Source organism: Tachypleus tridentatus, chromosome 13, assembly GCF_004210375.1.
Source record: "Tachypleus tridentatus isolate NWPU-2018 chromosome 13, ASM421037v1, whole genome shotgun sequence".
Classification (NCBI taxonomy): Eukaryota; Metazoa; Arthropoda; class Merostomata; order Xiphosura; family Limulidae; genus Tachypleus; species Tachypleus tridentatus.
The window spans coordinates 174,647,273-174,671,587 of record NC_134837.1 but is presented as its reverse complement, the minus strand read 5'-3'; the positions used below and the strand labels follow the sequence as shown (position 1 = coordinate 174,671,587).

At 33.8% G+C, this 24,315-nt stretch overlaps 1 long non-coding RNA gene across 6 annotated transcripts in view; it reads right to left on the bottom strand.

Moving 5' to 3' along the window:
- Window positions 1-400: 400 nt before the first annotated feature.
- Window positions 401-24,315, bottom strand: part of LOC143241041 (uncharacterized) — a 55,039-nt gene continuing 31,124 nt past the window's right edge. For 2 of the 6 annotated variants that reach the window (XR_013022163.1, XR_013022158.1), the window contains one exon: window positions 5,232-10,038. This is a non-coding gene — a long non-coding RNA (uncharacterized LOC143241041). Of the gene's footprint in view, window positions 420-5,231; window positions 10,039-10,948; window positions 11,102-11,249; window positions 13,780-24,315 lie in introns of those variants that run through there. The other 4 variants (XR_013022160.1, XR_013022161.1, XR_013022162.1 and 1 more) reach the window with 4 other exon arrangements.

Sequence of the window (24,315 nt, the reverse complement as noted above, 5' to 3'; positions counted from 1 at the left end):
GAAAAGTTAGAAGATTATGCTATCTATAGTTACCTTTTTTATTGATGTTTAGACCTATAACTGCTAAAAGAACAATCAGAAAACATCAAGTTAATTACACAGTTGATCTTTATAAGTAATGTTACAATGCAGTTAAAAATATCCATTTGCATTCCAAGCAGGAATACAATGGAACAGAACCTGTAAAATCTGTAATCTTTCTCAGTTACCAATGAAGATTCAAATAAAATAAATTTATTTCTACCACAAATAAGTTTTTCGAAGAAAGCTATGCCTGTTTGTTGCTAAACAAAAAGCTCTCTGTGGTGTACCCACCACGAGTATCGAAACTCAATGTTTAGTGTGTTAAGCCTTCAAACTTGTCGTTGAGTCGCTGAAAGGACAAAGTGAAGAAAGCAACAGTTTTTGTAGTGCGCCATCTGTTGATAAGATCATAATTGGCTTCATGAATTCTAAATTATTCATGAAGACAGTGCAGAATATCACTTTTAAGCTAAATTAATTAATTAATTAGTTTCATTACTTACATGTTTGCTAACACATGCAATTAAATACAACCACAGTTCAGATTAAAATACATCTCCAACTTGGAAAATTCCAAATTAAATGGTTAAATAAACTCAGACCTCTACTTTTTATTTCATGAAAGACCCTCTGAATTTCAAAACATTTGATATTGGTTTGACCAGTCTAGTTGGTAATTTTACACATCACAAAAGGTTTTATTGTTTATAATTCTTATTTATTTAACTTGTTATAATTTGCTTATAATGCATATTTGAAGAACTATCTTTAACCAGTTACATGTTAACTGTAATTGGAAACATATTCATAGTTTCCAATCATAGAAAGAAGAAAGATTTTGGAAATAGTAAACTAAGCTCTTTAAAGATACAGTCAAGGCTAAAGAGGTTAAGGATATAGCAACACTGTATTGTATGAAATTAAAAACCTTCATGTTTACGTTTCAACTGATAAGTGTTGAAGTCTCAATATATCAAAGACAAGATCACACAGGATATGAGTCATGCTCTTTCAAACTAAATAAAATTTACTTTATAAAAATGCAAAGTAAAAATGTCTCGTGTATCGTAAGTAATGTTAGGTCAAGGTTAAGTAATCAATTTTTGTACTAATATACGTACGCCGTATACAAAAGTAGGAATACAAAATTAGGTATTTGACGGATTAACACTGAAAGATGTTTTTGTGACTAGAACACATGTGGCGAAAACGAGTAATATATTTAAATATGTATGTGTGTATCTTACGTAATTTGCTGGTTGATTATAGTCTGATAAATCATGCATATCGTTTGAAGACATGTTCGCACCTGAGCTGATATATGTCGATAACTCGTTTACTGTATGCTATTTAATCTTATTAATAAAGTTCAAACGGTGCCTCTACAATACATTTCAGGTCTTAAAATGCTAAACTCTTGGATTCGATTCCTCGCAGTGGATCTAGAGTAGGTTCATTATTGTGTAACTTAATAGTAAAATAAAACATTAGACTGTATGTCTACGTAGGTGTGTTGCATTGCCAAGATGTCCAGTTTAGGAAGATATATTATATATTACTTATGATCAAAGCAGAGCTCTTGTTTTCACAATTAGTGAATACTTCTTTTATGGCGTTTTTTATAGTTTCAAAGAAACAAAAAGAGGACACACATTAAATATCAATACGAATTTTTGACACTGTTAAGATGTATTATTATGTAGATTCAAATGGATCTCGGTAAAACATTTTTAGTTTCGTTTATAACTTTTTGTCAGGTCTCATTGCATAAATTGAGGAAATATGGGAACCAAAGGTATCGTTGTAAACACAATCCACAAATATTCATCACTTGAAATGAAGTTTTGTAAATACCTTAGTAAACAAGAGGAAACCCACACAATGTTTTGTTTAACTTCAGTATTTTATTGTCGACTTTGCTTGATACAGTAACGAATGCTTTATTTAACTTAGCTTGCATGGTAGTACTTTATCCTTTAAATCTGGCAGGTCCCGAAAGGGCTTGAAAAACAACCAGGGGCGCTGAGAAACTTTTGCTAGCCTTCAGCCTCACACGAGAATTTAAGATTTTGATTATACAACGAAGAGTTTGATTTTAAAAACTCTGAGAAATATAATACACACAAATAGTTATATTAACGTTAGGTATTTTATAGACATGTAAAAATCCTGGTTTTAAAAATTAAGCCTACTTCGGGTGGGCACAGTTCTATCTAGTTATATTGCCACAAGCAACAAAATAAATTTGTTAATTTTTAAAAATGAAAATGTTGCGAACAGTTTTCCTTAGATATTCGTACAATATCAATCAGTTATTAAACTTAATTATCTGCGACTTCTCCAAAACATCTCGAGGCTTGGTTTGTATAATATATTACAAATGTATTTTTGAAGGACCACGATGTTGCTTTCACCATAACAGCTTTTATGAAGAATTCCGTCTTATTATTTCTTTTATTAGTGAAACGCCAAGAACTGAAAGCAATTTTTTTCTTTATAACACTCAGTTTTTAAGTCTGCTTTGAAAATGTGAGGCCACCTTACTATCTAATATGCATGCGTGAGTACTTGATTCATAACGGATGTGAACAAAAAGCGAATGTAAATACACTTTAGTAGACATTTTGTATAAAAACGTACTAAAACTTGTCAAGGTTTTTAAATAGATTTTACGTTAGGTAAGAGTATGACATTGTAAGTTTATTGATAAGTACGGTAACATTTATTCCCAGTTAAAGTAAAAACGTTCACGAGTTGCAGTGTATAATTTAAGTCTTTATCGAATACAGGCCGTATTTAATAAAGGCTTAGCTACTGCTAGGCCTAAGGTAAGCAGACTGAGATTTCTTCGTCTGCGATTATAATTATTTTTACTATTCTAGAAATCCTATCTCTAAAGGAGTACTGTATAGTAAAGATAACTAATTCAACCGCAGTTGTTTTGCTAATTTCAGCTAGTGTAGGTATTACGTTGTAACATATAAACGATACAACTTAGGAATACATATATTCTGGTATTTAAGTGGTTAAATGGTTCAACTTACAAAAACAATAATCACTGGGGCTAAAAAGAACTCAAACGTGGTGTCTGACACGCAATCCTTGTGTTTAATTTTATGCAGTCTGTATAAATATAATAAAAATGTGACATCACAACGGGACAGTATTTAAATAACATTTTTGTATCACTCTTAATGTTTCCAACTTTATTAGTTTTATACAGACGTTTAACAAACTGGCATATAAAAATAGACAAACTACAGATCTGTATTAGCCTAATTATGGATTAACTGATGGGAAATCTATGAGTCATACAAAATTTAATTTGATAAAATACTGAAAACAAAAGCAAGTCTCGGTCAAGACATAGACAAGTATCTATTATGGTCTAGTGTATTGTGTTTGGTGGAACAGACTTAAGTCTTCGGAATTATAATATTGAAATTCTGGGTTCGATTCCCCGCGGTTAATACCTCAGATAGCTGTTACAAAGGACCAAACAGGCAAGTTAATACCAGTGAAAAAAGGCCTTTTGTATACTGAGATTTTGCATCCGTTTTATGTGAAATCGACTAAACATTTAAAATACAAAGCTCTAATAATCGACGCAGAGAAGTCGAGTAGGTTCGTAAATTCGTTAATTTATTATTTTCAAATTTGTTTAACGTTCCTCAATGCAGATGTTGAAATACAACAGGCGAGATGTTTAATTTTGTTTGGAATGAAATACAAGGTGATATTTCCTTTAAAAGAATAAATCAAAAGTGTTTTTTTTCATATCCAATCGGCTTTTATCTATACCGATTTTCCTTATGTACAGCAAAGTCGTTGGTTCATTTGTGTCGAAATATTTGTTCAGATATCGTATAAAAATATCGTAGTACTATGTACTGTCTCTGATAGGACAGAGGTAAGTTGACGGGCTTACAAAGCTACAATCCAGGGTTCTCTACAGCAACAAAACAGATATTCCGACATGGCTTGCTCTATAACAAATGTTATGCAAGGATAATAAATGGAACAATCAGATTATGATATGTGAAAAACTACTGTGGTATAATCATTTAAAATTAAGGTATTTTCCTAATACTTTTGTATATAAGGCGCAAAGAACTGGTTGTTTTCCTTATAGCAAAGCCACATCGGGCTATCTGCTGAGTCCACCGAGGGGAGAATTATGTTTATAAAAATAATTTTGTCTTTAGCTGTCAGTTGACAAAAAATTTAGTTATCGTTGTTTCATAATCTAAAACGCAGTCAAAAACTTTGTTTATTTATTCTTTGATAATGCAGGCCTGCGAGTTTAAACTTCATAAAAGTTGTTTTAGTTTTAATGAAAAATTATTCCATAATTCGGTTACACAGGTTTCGATAATAATATTCTTTTTTCTTCTATCGCTTGAGGATTTTTTGCAAATTGTGAAGGAAAACTTACTTAAATCAAATTATTATTTCATTTCCATAATGAACATTTTTGTTGTTATATTTATTAACAAAAATATAAACAAACTGATGAAGATGGAAGAACATTGATGTCAAACAACTATGCATCCTCATTCATCCCGATTTTTTGTATGAAATCACATCGTTTAGTATCAAACCAACGTGTTGTGGTCTTTCTTTTAAAGTATTGCGTTATGGTATTTTTTGAATAAAGTCTATGTGATGGAGATAAATTGATATCATTTTCGGATCCAGCGTACAGGAATTACGGTAGAACATAAAACCATCGCAATCAGCCTGTGTAATTGTAAACAATAACTGTGGCCTAGGTGATACCAACCATGAACTAGTGACTTAACTACGTTTTTCCTGCACCGTTAAATATTTCGAGTTACTTTAAAGGAAATTCTGATACCAAAAGTGAAGAAAGAAAACCAGTAGATACAATGATTAAAATCATTTAGAGACTCCAAGCCTATCTTTCCATGTTCCTGAGTGATTTTAATGTTCTGTGGGCGTCTTTGTATGTTTCTAGAACAAAATTACATTGTATCCACCATAGCGAAAGGAATCACACCTTTCACGATTGTGAGTCCGTTGACATACCACTTACCCTTCGTGGAACTGGTTCTCAGAAACCAGTACAGAATATTACAAAAGCTGGGAATATTCTTTCACAATAAACTGATTTTCTTTCTGTAGACCTGTGCAACCTCTTATCAAACCTTATAGCCAAGAAGAAGATATACATTATTGTATTTCTAGTGAAGAACTGGAATTTATTTTTCAAAATACGCACATATAAATAATGTATTGTCAGATAGATTCTTGCTTAACCAAAATGAATGAGATTACAAATACTTATTGTGGTTATTAATAAAAACAAAAATAATTAAGAGACAAATTTTGTGATTATGGTAGAAAAAGTAACTTTAAGATGGAGAAGAGTTGACGGTGGCTGCTACTAGCTGTTTTTTTTTTCTTTTTTTAGTGATCGACAGTTAAAAAATTAGGAACGGCGGCAGATACCCTTAGTACGTGTGTTCCGTTAACAAAACAAATTATTATTATTTTGGATGTCTCACAGTAATTTTTCAACATAACCAAAACAAATTTATTTAATTACTTTACATTTCTATATTTTTGAAAACTTGATGGAATGATCTGTTCAGATTATTACGCTCATTTTCTTAACATAATTTATATACTCTTCTTTTACGAGTCTTTTTAGTTAGTTTGTTCATATTTATTTCTATTTTAATATCAGACTTCTCTCATTAGCTTGTTTCTGATGTTGTTGTTGTTGTTGTTTTGGAATTTCGCACAAAGCTACTCGAGGGCTATCTGTGCTAGCCGTCCCTAATTTAGCAGTGTAAGACTAGAGGGAAGGCAGCTAGTCATCACCACCCACCGCCAACTCTTGGGCTACTCTTTTACCAACGAATAGTGGGATTGACCGTCACATTATAGACCCCCACGGCTGGGAGGGCGAGCATGTTTAGCGCGACGTGGGCGCGAACCCGCGACCCTCGGAATACGAGTCGCACGCCTTACGCGCTTGGCCATGCCAGGCCGCTTGTTTCTGATCTGACATGTTTTCAGTTTCCTACTGACGAGGGTTCCAAACTGAAGACATCGCTGTTTCTTTTTAAAAGCTATCACAAAATATTATAAAACACATTAATTGTGTAACTTGGAACTAACTTGCTTGTTCACTGATTGTTTGTTTAATTGTGAAAATTTAGATACTGATCAAAAGCGAATTACTCCTAATTTTCATCATCATTTTAAATATATTGTGAAATTCTATGACAACTTTGAAGAAAGACAGATGCCCTCATTTTGATTGTTTGTTTTTGAATTTCGCGCAAAGCTACTCGAGGGCTATCTGCGCTAGCCGTCCCTAATTTAGCAGTGTAAGACCAGAGGGAAGGCAGCTGGTTATCACCACCCACCGCCAACTCTTGGGCTACTCTTTTACAAACCCCTCGTTTTGAAACCACATCAGTAAGAATTACTTATTAATGCCTTCGGTAGCTTGACGGTTAGCCTAAGGGCTTTTAACGCTACCAATCAAGATTCGATCCTTGTAGTGAGCACAACGCAGATAGTTCACTGCACAGCTTTTCGTTTAAATGAATAAACAAAACAAAGAAATGCCTTATTAACTTAACTACCGTGAAAGTGAAGCGAAATTTATTTTGACTTTTAGAAACATGACAAGCTGAAATGTTCTGTAAAATGTTAATTTGTTTTTCTTATGCGCACGTTTCCTCCTTCAACACGACATCTCACTGCCTTTGGCTCAGTTTTTACTATGTAACTAAGAACTAAACGAAGTAAAGTGAACTTTTTACACACGTTGTAACATGATCTTATCAAGTTTTGGAAACCTTTAATAAATATTAAACTATTAATATCAAGTAGCGAAACGTTCATGTTCTATTAATGGTTTGTTATATATTTAAAAGTTATACTTTGTCTTACCTTATTGGCCAGTGTTCCAACAAAACGAAACTAAGTATATAACTCTGAATATTTTTCCTAAATGTATTTTTACTGTTTGTTTTCACCCGTTGGTATTCGAGTAGAGCTAACTGTGTTAGTAAGAAATGACTTAGAACCTTTTTATACATCTATTTGTGTGTCTTGACAAGAGGTTAAGGCCCGGCATGGGGAGGTGGTTCGAGAGCTTGATTTGTAATCTGAGGATCGAGGGTTGGAATACCCGTCGTACCAAACATGCTTGCCCTTTCAGCCGTGAGGATATTATAATGGTACAGTTAATCCCACTATTCGTTGGTAAAAGAGTAGCCCAAGAGCTGGCTGTGGGTGGTGATGACTAGCTGTCTTCCCTCTAGTGTTACATTGATACGTTATGGACGACTAGCGTAGATGACCCTCGTGTAGCTTTGCGCGAAATTCAAAACAAACAAATAGATACGAGGTCTCTAACCTTTCACTATTACTTATCCATGCATGTTATTGATTATTAACACTTTAACAAATGGAATTAGTATAATATATTGCTACTTTCATATTTTTTTTTGTATTATTTTTCATGAGAAATATATTTCTAGAAACATTTGTATAACATTTTTTTACTGTACAATTTATGCAAATTAAACAAATTGATCCGAGACCCCTTCTGCTTCTACTTTTGACTTATAGACTGGTGAAGGGGCCAACCATGCGGCAAACGGTACACGCTACCGTACAAAATTCTTTTTGGTTTTATCCCGGTTCGAGCTGTGACGGTCTATTAAACTGAGGTTCTTTGGTTCGAGTCCTGTTAAGACAAAAAAATAAAAAAGCGTTCCGAGGATCGTGGGTGCGTTATAGGAATGACGAGCAAATCCCGCTATACGGTCTAACAAAAGTAGCTGAAGAAGTAGCAGTGAGTAGTATTTTTTTAACTGCCTTCCCTGTAGTTTATCTCTTCAAAATTAGGGACAGCTAACCGAGATAACATTGCAATTTTGCGTGAGATTTGTTGAACAAACTTTGAACCAAATAACGAATAAGCGGTCGTTCGTCACTTGTATAAAGCGTTCACAGCTGAAAGTATGAATAATGTTAAGAAGAATCACCACTCGAACCTTGAACTATGTAGTGCACAACCCGGCTCATATTCTCGAGGATAATATATTAAAGCGAATGTGCTGCCGTCTTTTGAAAACGTTGTGAACTAATTACATAAGTAGTAATGCTGAAACGTTCTATGAATACTTCTAAACCTGTAGTTTAAAAGTGTTGTTATTCATTACAACAAAATTAATTTTTGCCGTGGGTGGTATTTTCTGGTGTTTACACATCACTGACTTCATTCTACCAGTAAACACTTTTCTGAAAAATGAAACAAAAAAGTAACACCGTATTTGTTGGGTTTTATATTTTTATTTTGTATTTGCTAATATAAATATGTTTGTGTACGAGGATTCGAGCGCGGGTGCGTGTCAAGACTAAGACGTCTGTAATTTACAAGTAGCGCGTGGAGAACGTGTTTGTTGTTCCGTTTAATTTCAGTTACTGAGAAGGACGAGTTGCGTACTGATATAATGAGAGTTTATACGAAGGTACACAAATATATAAACAGAAACACGAATTATATATAGAAACTGACAAATGTTTTTACACATCGCGTTTAAGGAGAAGCTAAAGCAACATATAGGGGAATAAAAACTGAAAGTTTTGAGTTAAGTGTTTTTATTAACTAGAAAAAAGAAAAATGTATTTTGTTAATACTTTTTCGAAAAACATTATTTTTGTCTTATCAGTTACACACGAGTTTCAAATGCTAAATATATGGTATTTTAAATATTCAAAAACAAACATTTATATAATAAATCTAGTCTACAAGTGATTCTTAGTTTGTCAGGAAATTCATAAAATATATGGCGGCGCTATGCGTCTTCGCAAGTTAACATGTTTTGAATTAAGCACAAAGCTACACAATGGGCTATTTGTGCTCTGCCCACCACGGGTATCGAAACCCGGTTTTTAGCGTTGTAAGTTGCAGGCATACCGCTGAGCCAGTGAGGAACAGTTAACTTATAAATGGTTTCTGTGCAGTTTACAAGTAATAATAACAACTTCCAATAAGAGTAGGTTATATATTTGGAGTGAAGCTAAACTTAAACCTGGCTAACAGTACAGCTGAATGAAAATAGGTTTCTTACGTTTCCATTTATAAAAAATAGAATGTACGAATTCTAACTCGTATAGTTTCATCAGTTGGACATCTTCGCTGTTAATGATATTTTTTGGCCGTAATTCCAATAATGTATCTCGAGGTTTTGCCACCTTAGGATATTTAGGTTAGTCCTAACCCTAACTGCATTATCTCAGATAACAATGTAAAGCAAAAGCATAATAATAAATTACAAATGAAAATAATAAAAAATAATTGCATTCGATATACTAAGTAATATAACTAATATTATTAATAGAAACAGCTAAAAATAAACAAAATGGCATATCTTATATGAGGATTTCACAAATACTAGTGCTTGTCTTGAACTATTGTCGTTAATGTAAGTTCGTGGGTGTTGTTCAACCGAAAGAAAACGGGAATTTAATACAAATAATTGTGGTGTGTTTCGTTACAGATATGCAAGAGTATAAATTTACTTTAGTATCAAAATAATGTTTTAGCCATTTCGAGTAGACAAAGCCGAAAGATTGAATGATAATATAACATTAAGGAAAGGATATTCGTAGATACCAATATTCAGAATGTTTGTATCTCTATGAAGAAACTTAAGTTTCTATATTTATAGTTATTTTCTTTTACCATCTTAATCCCAAATAGTTAGAGTCGTCATCTAGTACCTTTGTAAGCAAAAACTTTTACAGCCTTGTGGCTGGCCCAGTCGGGAACCATGTGGTGACTAGGATTCGAAATAGCGAATTGAGCGCCATAACCACCAGACCATGCCATGCCCAAACTTCTCCAATAAATGTGTAAAGAAATGCTAACATGTTCGTTGAAGCTCACAACCGTTCCGCTCGTTTTAACGTATACAATGGCTTGCCAGGAAATTTGTCAGCATACTCTCCAGTCCTCCACATCTGTAAAAGCATAATAGAAGTATTAAACTACAACAGGTGCTTGATTATAGAATGATTTATGTAATTATTCATTCTTTATCTGGGATTCAAAAGCCAAAATAATGTCACAGTTGAAAACTATAGATTTAACATACGGTTCCTTTTAATTAACATGAGCTCAGAACTGTATAACATGTTGCCAAGGTAAAATCAAATAACGAGCCACGTGAATAAACATTTCATTCCTTTTTATAATCACAATCAGAGATTTTGTTTTCTTAGAGCTTTCAACGAAATTCCAGTGTGAGAAGTTAGATAATTAAATTTAAATTTGTTTTGTTTTTTTGTTTGTTTAACAAACAGCACAAATTATAAATTACGCACTTGTTCGGGTTTGGTTCGTTTCGTGCTGTATGGTTTCATTTTGTATATTCTGCACCATTCACGTTTGGCGAACAGACAGATACATAGCGAAGCCTGATGATGCACATAAATGGTTTGTTTATAGAGCTAGCTAAACGGATGTAGTACAGCAAACTGGTATATTAAATACGCATAATTTGTTTGTCTGTAGAGCCAGATGAAAGTGTATAGTGTGGCAAACTGACATATATATATATATATATATATATATATATATGTATCTGTATACATTGTGAAACATAAAGATGCGTATAAATGGAGCGCAGATAGCCCTCGTGAAGCTTTGCGCGAAATTCAGACAAACCAAACGTATAAATAGCTTGTTAGTTGAGGAGAACGGCGCTTGGAGAGGGAAGAGATAAGTTGTACTTTTGAAGGCTCGCAAATTCTACGTGCTCTACGACTTATTCCCGTTTCATAGTTTTCGAGTTGCTACTATTTACCTCGAGCTGCACGCTAGCAGTTACAGAGACCGAAGACCTAGTAGACAGCAGCATAACTATATTACCTTACGAAGTAGCCCGAGACTGCAAGTTCCACTTAGTCGAAACAGCGAGGCGTCATGCTGGCCGGGAGTCGGAGCGGTCAGACACCGTGGAGAATGTTATAGCGTCTAAGATAGAGGGAACAAGTCCGTGTACAACTGGGACCAAAAGCAAGTCTAGTGACGGTGGCCATATCGTAGATGATAATATAAAATTAAAATCACTGATGTTTGTTCCTGAGAAAGAACTAAAATCTAAACTAACTCCTACTAAAGATACTACTGTAAGAACTAAAAAAAAGAAAACTTGTTAAGGACACTTTACCTTCAACTTCTGACGATAGTGTAGCTAAGCCTACGGTATTAGATAACGACAAGCCAATAACTAGTAGTTTAAGTATCTCAAACCCCACCCTGGATATTTCACAACACACTAATCCTGAACAAGACGAAGCTCTTTCTGGCGACGAAGGCTTCACGCTAGTGCAGACTCCTGGTCAGAAAAAACAACTTAAACAAAAGTCAACCAATCCCGACACACGTACACAACCCGCACCGAAATTACCGAAGCATGCCATTATTATCCAAGGGGTCCCTGGTAGTTTCAACCAGCCACAACTGGCAAAAGAAATATACAGGTGCAAACCAACGACTACGATTGTTAACATTAAACATCTGCCTAGAGGCGGTGTTCTTGTTCAAGGAAAGGAACCCGCTGACTTGAACAGTTTATTGAAAGCTTGGCCTTCAGACGCATTTAAAACAGGACAAATTACAATCCACTTACCTGGAGCTAAACCAACACCTAAATCATTTGTGATCCGGGGTGTGCATTATTCAATAGACACAGAAGACATAAAGGATGCGTTAAGTGCACTAAACATAAAACATATTTCAGTGGACAGAATAATCTCAAACATCACCAAAAAACCCACTAACTTAATCAAAGTAGTAACAGATAATAGCCAGGACATAACACAGTTCATCAATAATGGTATCACTCTGTGGTACCAAAGGTACACGGTTGAACAAACAAAAACACCAGCAGTGGTTGTCACACAGTGTTACCAATGCCAAAGGTTTGGACATGTAGCAGCAGCATGTCAAGCAAATGCGCGTTGTGTGGGCTGTGGGGAGAATCACCATATTTCACAATGCACTAAACAAAACCCCAAACCCAAATGCTGCAATTGTGGGGAGGAACATACGGCTAACTATAAAGGATGCTAAGAATATAAATCCATTAAAACACACTTGTATGAAATTAAAAATCCCAACACGAACAAGCCGCCACCACCACGAACAATTATCGAACCCCACGTACCTACCACTCCAGCACCACAAAACACAACTACACAAACAAACACTTATGCTGCAGTGGTCAAGACTTCATCACTCCGACAGGAAAAACCATCACCATATGAAGACCAATCACCCAAATCACCTCAAGACACACAACCAACCACGCCAACGACGATTGAAACCACACTGACATCTGCCATTACTTCCACCTTTTCGGAAATTATGGCAGAATGTACAAACCCTACGAATACCAAAGTCTCACAGACATAAAAGTTAAAATCATTTTGAAAAACATCCATAAATTCCTGCCGCAAATTTTAACCTCCATCGTAAACTCCTTTAAACATGGATAACTTTACAGTACTATACATCAATATCCAGGGTGCTCTTGCTTCCAAGAAACATGAGATTGAAGATACAACAAACTCCATAAAACCAGATGTTGTTATAATTAGTGAAACTGCCCTCTATAACTACCATCGGTTCAAATTAAACGACTACTCCATTATCAGACATGACAGGAAGGATAATAGAGATCCCAGCAGAGGTATTTTATTATTGTACAGGACTGAACTTATAGTTCAGGAACTTAGCATTCCTTCCCGTAACGAATCCATAGTCATCAATATAAAAACGCATAATCATACTGACGTTACTGTGGCGGGCATCTACTGCTCGCCTAGTACAGTGTTAGATGCAAATCTTTTGCATTCATTGAATAATAACAATCCCAATCTCATCATTACAGGCGATCTAAATAGTAAACATATAGCATTCAACTGTCGAAGTACAAACGAAAACGGCAAGATACTTTATCAATTTCTGGATGAAACTAACTTGATTTTATTAAACGATGCAACACAGGCACATATCTTGTACGCACACGGCACCAGTGAAATACTGGACCTATGCCTGTGTTCGTATAATATGAGTCGCAAATTTGTAAACTTTCATGTTGGTCACGATTTGGACAGTGACCACCTTCCAGTTTGGTGTATCTTCAATCTAATCCCCCACTTAAACAAAATTAAAGTTAAAGATCAACTGAATTATAACAAAGCTAATTGGCCATTTTTTCAAACTATCTTAAATCAAACCTTACCTCCCGAAGTACTACATATTGCCGCGGACGCGTCAGATATAGATGCGTACTGTCATATCATCTTTGAGTGTCTAAAACATGCAGCCGACAGCTCTATACCGAAACAAAAACACTTCACAACAACTCACTCATGGCAACCACATAAAGATATAATACACTTAATAAAAGACAGACGTATACTCCGCAGACAGTACATACAAAATCGCAACCCCACACTAAAACACAGATCAACAGTATAAGAAATAAGATACGACATTTAATCCGACAACAAAAACAAGAAAACTGGGACACCTTCTGTTCAGAACTAAATCACAAAACTGATCCAAAACAATTCTGGACACACTTAAAAAGATTTACGAATACAGGAACAACAAACACAGTATATCCACCACTTGAACTGGATGGAGGTGTGTGTGTGTGTTTTTCATATAGCAAAGCCACAAAGGGCTATCAGCTCAGCCCACCGAGGGGAATCGAACCCCTGATTTTAGCGTTGTAAATCCGGTGACATGAACTGGATGGAGAAGCAGCGTACACTAACATAAAAAAAGCTGAGATATTTAAAAAACACCTAGAAAACACGTTCAAGACACATCATAAACCAGACATGAACAGATACTTCTATAATACAGTTAACAACTTTATTGATCACAACAAAAGCATTTACACACCTATATTCCCAGTAAACACATTATACACCACAAGAAAACAAAAGATTAGAGCACTCATCAACTGATGAAACATATCACTGTAACGGAAGTCGTAACTGCTATTAACAACACAAAAAGCAAAGTTCCTGGAGAAGATGGTATTCAAACTATCCTCCTAAAACACGGCACTCAGAGATCATATGAACACCTAACAGCCTTATTTAATCTATCATTATCAGCTGGATATATCCCCGTTTCTTGGAAGAAAGCAATAATATTAATGTTCCAGAAAGAAGGAAAGCCAGCGAATAAACCAAACAACTACCGCCCAATTCGCCTAACCAGTTGTATTGGCAAAATATTAGAGAGGATAATTAGTAATCGTCTCTCAGTATACTTAGAAGAAAATTCAAAATTACCTGAAATTCAAAACGGATTTCGAAAATACCGCCAAACTTCAGACCACCTGATTCGACTTACAGAATCAATTACTGACAGCTTTAATAAAAATGAATGCACTGTAGCTTGCTTTCTCGATATTGAGAAAGCTTTTGGCACAGTGTGGCATAATGGTTTACGTCATAGGTTACATGAAATGGCTTTACCCCAGGAAATTATTCGTTGGCTGTCCAACTTTCTGGAAAACAGAATGTACAAAGTAGATGTCTAACTTACACTCAAGGTCCTTTTCACCTGAAGCAGGGTTCCTGCATAGGGGTTGTTAGCCCTATATTATTTATTATGTATGTGAGTAATATGCTCTGTCGACTCGTAAATTTAGGGCATCACAGTTTGCGACGATGTAGCAGTCTGGAAAAGTGCCCCACTCCTTCAATTGCAGCAACGAACGTACAACCAGTTCTAAATAACATCGAAGAATACTGCCATAAACACAGAATTAAAATCAATATGCCGAAAACCCAAGTGGTATTATTCAGCAGACTCAACAAACTGAAAAAAAGATCCACCAAAGCTCTACATGAATGGATCACTTTTAATGACTGCTACTTCTGCTAAATTTCTCGGTCTAACTTACGATTAAAACAAAGCATATTAAAAATATACTGATACGAATCTGGGAAAGAGCAAACTATGCAAGAAGTCTTTCAGGTAAAAACCAAGGAACATCACCAGACAATATACTTAAAATCTACAAAACGTACAATAGACCCATATTAGAATATGCATCACCTGCATGGATTAACATAGCACCCACACATTTACAGAAACTTAACGAATACAAAATTCAGTTCTAACTTCGGCATATAAAGTACCACGTAGCACTTCATTCACATTCATGCACAAATATGCGAACATAGACACAATATCTGAAAGACTCTTGTATAATTCTCTAAAATATTTCAATAAGAATTGGCATAAGAATAACTTAATGTGTGATCTCGACAGATATCACGTACATGATGTAAATAGTCCTAAATACCTCTCCCCTTTTAACATGTATTTAAGGAATGTTGCACAAGCTGGCCACCTTACACTAGACACTTAATCCTTGTTTTTCTTTCAATTGTCCCAAATGTTCTTATATAATTATTTTTATTTTATTTATCTTTTTTTTATTATTTTATTTTATTATTACTACTAGAAGTAGTAGCATTTTCTCTATGGAGAAAAGCAGCATAAGAAGAAAAAAAGAGAAAAATAAAATACAAATATGTTGAATGAAAATAAAAAAGGAAAAATACAGAAAATATATTAGAATAAAAGAGAAATAAAAAACAACCATTTTTTGTGTGTCCATGCATGGACTGTGCCCTGAAACTGGGCCTGACGAGAAACCCAATTGTTGTGTTATACTATGTATGTTTTCTGGCCCAAAAGCTATAACAAAACAAACCCCTGACGACAGACGCTATCAACGTTCGGGAGGGAGGAAGAGGTCTAATGTACCTGACCCTCCTGGGTATTTAACATCAATACCAAAATACCCACTCAGCGAGACTCGACTTGTTAGTTGAGCTACATAAAAAGATGCAGTATGCCAAACAGATAAACACCTTATAAAAGTATATAAATGGCTTGTTTGTAGACAAATAGATGTATGATAAACAGACGGATACCTACGAAACCAAACGATACGTATAAATGAGTTGCCTGTAGGGTTATATAAACATATTTGGTTTGATATCATAAGGATAAGTACGGATTCTACGTTAAACAGTTTTCTCTTATTACAATAGGCCTATTAGTTTGCCATTATAATGCTGTAGCCATGACAAACAATTCAGAACAATAATATTTTGCAGTTTGAAAAGTAAAATACGAATTAAAAGTTATGCCTGTTAAGTTCCTTTACAAGCACTTACATTTATTTAAGTTTTCTGAGTGATTGACATAAAATGTTTAGTGTTTAGTAGCTATGGTTTGGTAAGATCGGCGCCACAAGTGACAACTTTGTGATGTTCGAGGTCACGTGCTGCATTTTTCGTCTGGTAGGTTTTTACATACCAAATTATAAGTAACTCAGTTCCAGTTCAAACCAGACTGTTCCACATCCGTCGTCTGAACAGAACGTATCGAGTCTAAATGAAAATACGTTCGTGTTTGACAGAACTTCGCTTTCCATGGTCACGACAGGCGACGTTCCAAGTCAATCACAAGTCAGCCGTCGCCGCGTGATTTGTCATTTTAGCAATTGCAGATTTATTGATGTTTTTCTAAATGTATGTTTCTTGTACGACCTATCAAAACAAACAGAAAATGGCATTATGATAATATTTTATTCTATGAAAGGTATTTATATATATAAGTCTGTATGTACATTTAAATATATATATTCCTAAAAATTAGTTATTATTTGTAAAACTGTATAACTTGGACTTCATATACAAAAATCAACGACGAAAAGAGGAGTGTGATATAAAAAAACAACACAAAACAATTATGGAAATTTACTTCGTTACCAATTGTCCAAAGATCTGTTTCGCAGGTCACCTGATGGAAAAATAACGTTTTTGAATGAAACTCAAATTTATCTTCACTTCGAAAGTTGGTTCTTGTGAAGCTGGAATAAACCCGAGTTTATCTTCACTTGAAGGTTGGTTCTTGTGAAGCTAGAATAAAACCCGAGTTTATCTTCACTTCTAAGGGTGGTTATTGTAAGGCTAAAATGAAACCCAAGTTTATTTTCACTTCGAAGGGTGGTTCTTGTGAGGCTCTTTAATAACAAAACCCTGTTGAGAATCGTTGTTCCTCATCAGACCGAGAAGATTAAAGATTAGATGTACCTTTGTTTCAAGACGAAATAAAACCAAAATTTTATTTTATTTTCCTTTCAAGTTAATATGTCATGCTATGTTTTAGCCTAAAAAGTGCTTAATTTATCTCGTGATTCATGACATATGCATGTTTTACTGACGTCACGACAGTACAAATTACAACGTTAAGCGTCCCTTTTAGTGACTACTGACTGACTGACAGACAAAACACTACTTGAATGATTAAAACGGAGATCCCTCAAGACGGTCTCTCGGTAAAATTAACTTTTTGATACAAGGATAACTAAGTTTTCCGAATGATGTTTTAATGCACAATTATATTTTAATTTTATCTTATTTCAATACATGACCCCTTATTGCACCTCATATGTACAGTCCTACTAACAAATAATCCAAAAATGAAAAATGTTATAATAAATACATTTATTTATCAACACTGCAATGGAATTTTATTATCTATTTTTTTTTTTAATATCTATCCTCTCGAACTTACTCATTTAGGTGAATTTTTAAGGGTACAAATATTTTTCCGGTGCACAATTTGTAATCAACTGCATACTAGAAAACCCCTCTGGGGGATAAATTTTCCACATCGAATAATGATAATCAATTCGTAGATAGCTTACAGAGGGGAGTTATAACTATATCATTATAAATACATTCCAGTTCAGTTCATTTTGTGATTTTCTTTGAGAATTACCACACTAGTGGTCGAAACGTTGCACTTATTCTAATACCTTTTTCTTTTACGACAACCCACTGTAAGCTGTCAACGAACTGCCCTAATTTAGCTCTAGGAGTAAAGGGTGATGATGGAAATTCGAGTATGAGAACATGTGATATTTTAATGATGTGTTGTTTCGTGTTTTTTCTAGGGACAAGGTTACACACATTTCTAAATCCCTGTCGTAGTCCATTATCATCTTTTTACCTCAGACACAAGTTAATTAAAATATGTTTAGACATGTAAGTTTATATAATAACATCATTTTGTTTGCATGCAGTGATGTTGATGGTGTGTTTCATGCAAATCGCAAATAGAATCACATAAAAACACATGTGGTTGAAGAGATAAGCTCTTAGAAACAAATACTGATAATAATTTGCTATAATTAATCGTACTGACTTTAATTTATTATATCTTCATGATAACTAGTGTGTTTTGCCACGTATTGTTTATTTACTATATGAACTAATTGGTATATATTTGAATATGACTGAAAATTGTTCTAGCGACGTAGTTGTGTACTTTTTGAGACAAGATGTACTGCTACGTATACACGTAGGTATATATATATATTCAAACCAAAAACACACAAAAGCTTTCATCTTTGGATACAAACACTAAAACACCACAATACTTCAATTTTTTTATTATTTTCATGACTTTTTATGACATGACTCGATTAACGTTCAATCGAAGTGGGACACAGGACATCACTGAACCATAAGTAATCTAATAATATATATTTAACAAGGTGAAACTATTAAAAGCAGTCGTTTAAAAGCATCAATACACACGTATTTAATAGTCCTCTATTAAATCCATTAATCTAGCTGAACTAAAAGAGAAACGCCTTGTTTATATTTATAAACATATCTAACTAACACACAGTGTATTATACGCCCAACTGAATAACCACTCAGAAAACACTATTTCCTGATGATTTCATTTCCGGTAGGAAGAAGAGGGAGTGGAATGGAAGAAACCACACTATAAAAAAAATCATACTTCCTTTCCTACCATGGTAATATCATTCATACAAGTTTAATCGCTATGTTAATGATGACTTAAATAAAGCTTCTTAATTTACTTTCTTTCATTCTCACCAGAGGGGGTCCAACAGAATGTCAAGAGCTAACAAAAAGGCATGAAAAATTGTTTGTTTGTAGTTAAGCCCAAAGATACACAATGAGCTATCTGTGTTCTGCCCACCATGAGTATCGAAACCCAATTTATAGCGTTGTAAGTCCATAGACGTACCGCAGTACCACTGGAGGGAGGGGTCAGTATGAAAAATAATGACGTACTTTTTACATATTTCACTCGAGAATGAGAATGAAGATCTTCTGTGATTGGTGGTGACTTAGCCTTATCGTTGAACAAAAAGTGCACTTACAGCTTCGTATAAAAAACGAGGGTGGATAATAGCTTTTTTATTTGTTTTGATTCTTAAAACTTTCGCGTAAAGTTATACAAGGGTTATATACGCACAGCCACCTTTACTTCAAACTGATATACATGTAGGGAAGCAGATGGTATTCACCAGCCATTGACCGAATAGTGGAATCAAACTCTTACTCTTATAATGCACCTACAGCCCCAAAACGCGGAGCATTTTTCTAATGAATTATATTGAGAAATTCAAATTTCTGTGAGAATTAGTTTTTTGGAGAACTGTGATTCATTCCTGGGCTGATGTGTTTAAACACGATAAACATTACAGATAGACTACTATCAGACCAAATATTAGCTGTTAAAGACAATTTTCTTTTTTCACGTGATAAATTATGAACACAATATTCAGGGAACCTATGTATTTATGGGGGATGTATTTACAAGGCACTGAAAATGTTTATAATTATACATGTCAGTAAATCATGACTGACTCCAAGAGGATTTTTCATTGAACTGGAGCCAGTTGGAAAGTAATATATTCATTTACATGTTCTGATATTTTTGTTGTTGAGATTGGTAGGCACGTACATTTTCTACACAAGATGTAACCATATGATATTGTGCCTTCTGATATCCACTTTCCTTGAGCAAAGTTCATTGTATTAGTTGACTTTTATGTAAGAAACACTCATAATCAAACTTATTTCCTTTAAAACAAAACAAAAACAACGACGGAAGTTTCTGGATGTTTTAGCAGCTTGCAAAAACAAAAACAAAAAATCAGAATAGAAAACTATAACTCTCTAAAACATCTTTTGATACCTCAATGTCCATTTTTAAATATACGAACAACATAAATTTAGGATGTGGAGGTCAAAAAGAAACTCTAAGCCTAACATCTAGAACTGAGCAGCTTTTTGACTCTTACCATTCTAAACATTTGTAGGGGATTTTGACGTACAGATGATTATGGATGAGTCAATAATGTAATATATATTCTAAAAATGACGCAACAACCACGTCTTTTAGTGTTGTAGTTTATGTATGGATATAGGAAACTATCTTTAAGTAAAACCACATAATTCATGAGCTCTAATGCGATGGGATTTGAGAACAATTCGAATTGTGAAGCTTGAATAGCAGAATTATTCAGCACAGATCTCCAGAGATTACTCATCTTAGATTAATAAAACTTATCAAATATTTTCGAGGTAAAATATAATCGAGATTTCACTAATTAAAAGATTCATTTATTTTCTTGTCAAATTGGATTGTTCTAGAACTTTGCATGAGTAGTAAAGATGAACCATGGTTTTATTTTTTTACCTTTAGGCGTTTGCTTTCTTCTCTATTGATTCGAGAATAAGTCTGAGGGTTCGAAACGCTAAAATTCCGGGTTCAATTCTCATGACGGGTAAAATACATATTAACTCCCAAACAGCAAAGCCAACAAGACTTGTTGTATTATATTTGACATTATCTTGTTTTTATTTCACTTGACAAGATGTACATTTCATTTATTATGTCTTCGCAGCAGGACATGCTGTTTTTTTTCTTCCAAACACTTCTCAATCGACTACTTTTCTTTCAATTCTTGACGGATTGATTTGAAACTTGGTAGGATTATATCTCTGTTCAAGTTGTTCAGACTTCTTTTCCATTATTTTTGTTTAAGACTTTTAAAGGATTTTTTAAAGTCAAAGAACAATCAACCCAAAAAATGTAGGGTATAATATATACCCTAAGTGTGTATATTTTGGGCTCCTATGTAATCATATTTACAACAATCAAGATGAAAACTGGCAAAATAGAGATTTTCATGTATCCAATATATTTTGGCCAATCTACATAGGATTTGGCAAATAGGTTCCTCGAGCAGTGATTAGACAGTTTTTGATTTTTATGTGTTTTTTACGATCTTTCTGGTGTCAAAATTTGCCATCTTGGGATTGCGTGGCAGACACATGTGACATTCTTCCTGTAAAACTGGCCTCTTTAAGTATTACTATTTTCTGTCAATATTATTGTCCCACTACATTTGACCTGAAATCAATTCAGTTACAAATCTTATTGCTGTTGTACCCCGGTGGATCAACTGTAAGTTTACACTAAAATCCAGGGTTCGATTTTCTGCGATAGACACAGCAAATAAGCCACTCAGGTTTTTCATTAAAACAAAACCAACACAAAAAAGTTAGAAGGAGTGAAAGTGAACTTTATTTTATTAGGTTTTTTCACTCACAAACATAACTTTTTAGAAATACAATGGTTTCGTACATAAATAACTGAGTGTTCTAAATATCTAGTGTTCTGTTGAGGTTATTTTATATTTATTCTGTGATTCGCTATTTTCTGACATTTCACATCTGGTTAAGAGCCAGGGAGCTCATATTTTATATTAATATTATCTTAAAATCCCAGTTAGCTATCTGACTACTTAGAATAAAACTAAAAATTAACCTTATAACAAGTACAGCTAATCAAATGTATATTTTAAAATACCTATAAGAAATAAAATGCATTTTTTATCAGTTTCTTGTCCTCGCTCTTAACGATATTTTCGGCCTCAATCCCAATAATATCCCATAAAATTGGATCATCTTAAAAGACCTAAGTTAGTCTTAAATATATTTATATATATATAATATTAAGCTAAGAACGCAAACAATCTCTGTAATAAAAGTGTGATATTAAAGAACACTTACATTAAAGAAAAAATCATATACACTTTACGATAAGCATTTTGACAAAGACGGGGAGGCCAAGAGGGGGAACGTCTCTCTATGGAAAATGAGAAACATAATTTTTTCTTTATTCATTTAGCATATTTATGTGTGATTTTTTATTAAATCGACAATTCCACAATAGTTTCCACTCCCTTCCTTCCTCTTATGCTTATGTTACAAATTAGCTGAACGGACAAATCAGAAACACTGAAGATCAAACAACTTTAACCCTAATTCAAAACTGCTAATTAGCCCTTACTTTCTATTATGCAGTTGTTTTAACTGAAGGTGGGATTGTTTTTGTTATTTAACACGTATTCGCTGGTTAAATTTAGAAACGTGTTCAGAGGCATATTGTTGTCTCGAATCTTGGACCACCTTATTCGTAGTCTGGTAGACTTAATCATTAAGGTACGTCTGGAACCCATACAAATTAAGTTACTGTGTTTTAACTAAACACCGAACCTAAGTGTTGTTAAAAACAATGGATTATATATTATGTTTTGTAAACAGGAGTTTAGTATGGTATTGCTGCTTTTATGTATATGTATTTCAGCTCTAATAAATGAAATAAATGACGTATAGTATTTTAAGCTTTATACAGTTTCTGTTGTTTATTAAAAATGGGTCATTCGTTTAGCGAAAAGATGGAATATGTTATTTCGAATTGATAAAATAAACATTTCAGTTCCATTAAACTTTATTTTCATGTTCTATATATTTTCAAATGAAGCGTAAGTTTAATATTCAGTAGAAACAGCGTTTAAAATATACAGCTGATATCTGTTCGTTTCGAGGAAGTTTTCTATATAAATTCCTTACTGTGTCTCCCGACTATAAGTCTGAGAACACTAAAAATTGAGTTTTAATGCCGTGATGAGCTGACTACAGACAGCCCCTTATGAAGCTTTGTACGTAACAGTGAACAAAGAAACCCTACTATGTAAAAGGTTCGCTAAAAATATGATAAATTAATCTCTGACGCTTCCTGAAAAGTTGAATCATTACGTTTGTGAAAGTTTATAAAATGTCAGATCAACTGAGCTTCTGCTTTAAGGATCGCACTGAACAGAAAATTTGAATTTACCCTAAAGGGTATTGGTTTCTCTGTTGACTGTGTAACAGTATAAGATAGCTAATATTATTATTATATAAAACGTTAAGGCTGGTTTCTCTGTTGACTGTGTAACAGTATAAGATAGATAATATTATTATTATTATATAAAACGTTAAGGCTGGTTTCTCTGTTGACTGTGTAACAGTATAAGATAGCTAATATTATTATTATATAAAACGTTAAGGCTGGTTTCGCTGTTGACTGTGTAATAGTATAAGATAGATAATATTATTATTATATAAAACGTTAAGGCTGGTTTCTCTGTTGACTGTGTAAAAGTAGAAGATAGACAATATTATTATTATATAAATCGTTATGGCTGGTTTTTATGTTGATTGTGTAACAGGAAAAGATAGGCATTAATGACATATAGAACATTATGGCTGGTTTCTCTGTTGATTGTGTAACAGTACAAGATAAACAACGCTAAATACTAAAGAAAAAGGTACTATTCTTATCCGACATAAAATTTCAAAATGGGACATTCAAAAAAGGCAAAATGTCATTTCTTGAATGAAACATGAGTTACTCAATACTTATGACACGACAAACTTTAACAATTTAGTTAGAGCATCTAAATCATGAAACCAGATCACGAAACATAAGTAGGGTGATTTACAAGAAAAGTCCAAATTTATATTTTAAATCAATTTTTGTTTACCATTTCAATCCACCATTTATTTATTCGTGTGAAACATGTGGCGCTTTTTCTATTATACCCAGTATTTCTAAGAAGTTTCTCTAGTATGTTAATTTGTACTCTCATCTTCATATTAATTTATACTGGTATCGACTATATATATATTGATATTTATATAATATCAACATAATTTGTTATGAATGTTATATTTACAAGAATTGTTCAGGCATCTAACAACAAATATTAAAAATTACCAAGAAAAAATTAGAGACATCTGTATTAACTTATTACATTTGCTTTCTGATCTTGGATCATACTGAAATAAGACATAGGTGACTGGTTTACAAAGCTGCTATTTTCATGTTAACTTAATGTTCGACTTGGATCGACATATTGCTTAAAGCAACATCTCACTTTAACATTCAACTGATAATGTGGGTAGAAGGTTAATCTGAGTTCGTATCTCCGTCACACCAAACATGCACGCCCTTTCAGCCGT